Source organism: Vicia villosa, linkage group LG4 (assembly GCF_029867415.1).
Source record: "Vicia villosa cultivar HV-30 ecotype Madison, WI linkage group LG4, Vvil1.0, whole genome shotgun sequence".
Classification (NCBI taxonomy): domain Eukaryota; kingdom Viridiplantae; phylum Streptophyta; class Magnoliopsida; order Fabales; family Fabaceae; genus Vicia; species Vicia villosa.
Genome location: NC_081183.1, coordinates 121,122,687 through 121,125,856, shown reverse-complemented (window position 1 = coordinate 121,125,856; position 3,170 = coordinate 121,122,687).

Below are 3,170 nucleotides of genomic sequence, written 5' to 3'. Positions count from 1 at the left end.
AAATCGCTCTAAGAGCTCAAACCAACTATACCATGCCTCCCCTTGGGCTTTGTACAAACGAGTGACCCTCCCATAGCCTCCTCTTGGGCTTACAATGCAAGGACCCTGGATTGTCCCTCCCATAGCCTCCTCTTGGGCTTACAATGCAAGGACCCTCGGATAGCCTCCTCTTGGGCTTCGTACAAGGACCCACGGGCTTCTTATAAGCATCCCCAATATCCAAAACAAATACCCTAGGAGATTAGACATTTTTCATCTCTATGCTAGGAGTATCTCTTCTATATCATCACAAACAATCAATCAATCAATCAAACTTTTTTGCCACAAGGCTGGCTAATCAATCAAACTGTTTTTACCACCGTACTGGATGATTAATCAAAGTTTTTGTCACAAGGCTGACTTCATTGAAACTTTTGCCACAAGGCTGGCTGATTAATCAAAGTTTTTGTCACAAGGCTGACTTCATTGAAACTTTTGCCACAAGGCTGGTTAAACAACAAAAAACATCTTTATCATTCTAAGCACCCTAAGTGGCATGGCCCCGGGCTTATAATGAAAAGATTTTCAAACAAAAATCAAACAGATGTATGTGATGATATAGATTAGATACATCTAGCATTTAGACGACATTTGTCTATTTTCCTTTGCTTCCACTAGCATAAGTGGGAACTACGATTGCTCTGACTTTCTCAACATCCCTTTGAGAATACGTAGGCACAAGGTCGATCCTTGGCGAGCAAAACAAAACAGAAAAAACTATTCAAACCTTAGCACCCGTAGACCCGAGCTACAGATGCTCTGATTCCCTCTAAGGGATATGTATGCAGAGATCGCGATGATCTTTGCGAGCATAATCAAACAAACACCTTAGGTCCCACCTATTTCACAAGAACCTCTCAATAACATGGAATGAAAAACAAAGCAAAGAAACCTATAGAGTACTATAGATACGTTGGGTGCTAATACCTTCCCTTCGTATAACCAACCCTCTTACCCAAGATCTCCCCCCACTTTTAGGTTATTGCAGCTTTTTTCCTTTTCCTCCTTTGGAAATAATAAAAAGTTTGGTCGATACAAAAGAAAAATCATTTTTTTGAGCACTCGAGCCCAAAGAAGGCATCAGGTGTCTCATCCCACAAAAAAGAGGAACAAAACGATTTTTCGCCCGCGACAGTACCGAAGAAGGATGGAAAGGTAAGAATGTGTGTGGATTATAGGGATCTGAATAGGGCTAGTCCTAAGGATGATTTTCCGCTCCCGCATATCGATGTCTTGGTTGACAATACTGCTCATTCCAAAGTTTTCTCTTTCATGGATGGGTTCTCTGGCTATAACCAAATTAAGATGGCTCCCGAAGACATGGCTAAAACTACCTGTAGCAACCTGCCCTAAAAATTTATGTTTTAGAGTCGCCACCTATTCTGAAGGGCGAATAGGAAACCCTACGCAGTTTAGAGATCGGGGTAAGTTATTATAATCAGGTCGAGGGAAGGTGTTAGGCACCCTCAACCCTTTCCTATCGGCTTTGAATCTAAGGTAAAGGTTTATAGCAAAATTATAGAGGTTTAATAGCCAAGGAAGTGAATAGGGTGAAAATTGAGATTTAGAACTGAATTGAGATTTGAAGGGGGGAGACTCGCCTTGTTGCCAAGTGCCTACGTACCTCCTTATGGAGGATCAGAGTCAACGTAGTTCGGGCACAAGGTTGTACGCCTTTGAATTGAATCGAATGTGGTTTTTAGTTGTTTGGAATTTGATTTGAAAATCGCAGTTGGATGGATGAAAATCCGTAGTAACGTGGTTTAGTGTTATTTAGATGCTTTGGGCGTACAACCCTGATTTAATTTGTTACTGTTAGATGCGGTGATCGATAGGTTCGACCAGTATAGCTAACAGATTTAATTGTATCGCTGGTTACTCAGATCGATAGATTCGATCATAGCGGGCAGCAAATTAATTGTGTTTTAGCTTGTGTATTTTTTTATCTCTCGTCTAAAGCGACTGATAGTTTCAACCGGGTCGAGGAGAGAACTATTGAGAGCGAGTAAGTTATGAATTGATCAGAACAGTTTTATTTCTCGTCTAATACGACTAATAGATTTAGTCGGTTTGAGGAGAAATTAAGCTAAGTTATTAAAAATAATCCCACAATTTTCAGAAGTTTATTTAATCAGTTAATTAACGTTAACCAAAATTAGGAGAATTAATTAATGAACTATTAGAATAAAATTAACAAGTTTTAATTCATCATTTACTAGTAAATTACTAAACAAATCCAGGGGTTTTTTAATTGAATTTTATTTTTGTTTATATACAGGGGGGGTGTGTTTTATTGTTGGGTAGTAATTTAGGGGGTGAGTATAGCTACTGGGCTCAGCCCATTAAGATTTGATTCGTTCGATTGGGTGCGTGCGTGTGCACGGTGGTGGTGGTACGCGAGCAAGATCAGGGCTGTCTGATCTGCATCCTACGGCTTGCATGCATTGGAGTTTGAGGGAGTATGATGAGGATGGCGCACTGAATCATGTTCACTGGCGCAGACAAGTGGCCATGGGAGGGCCACTTGTCATCATCCGGTGACGCGCAGACGAAATAAAAAAAAAAACCTCTCAACGATCCCCTCTTTTTTTTTCTCCTCGTTTCTCTCTCTAACTTCTCTCTTCTCTCTCGTTCTCTCTCGTTCTCTCACTCCAAATGAATCCAGAAACCACCGTAAACTCACCGTCGGCCACCGTGAACCACCCCTGTTCCCACCTTAAACCACCACCAAAATCCAGGTTTCCGGTTGATATTCAACCGGAACCTTCAAATCTTCATCATATCAACCCAGAAATCCCCAATCCTTATCCCTAACCTATGAACGCAAACCCTAAATTCCAGATCCAAACACAAATAAAAACCACACGCATGCAATCGAGCAAGAAGAACAAAAACCTAAGCTAAGTATTGTGAGAATTACCTTCTAGCCTTGCGTTTCAGGATCGTGTTAGCTCCGAATCTCCTTTCTAATCTCCTCTCCTCTCTGTAATTGCAAGTATCAAGATGAAGATTGCGCTTAGGGTTTTGTTCGCGGCGGCCTCCAGAATTGTTCCCGAAAATCTCCCCCCCTTTCATCTAATTTTCTTTCCGTTTTATAGTTAGGTTAGGATTCAATTAGGTTAGATTTGATT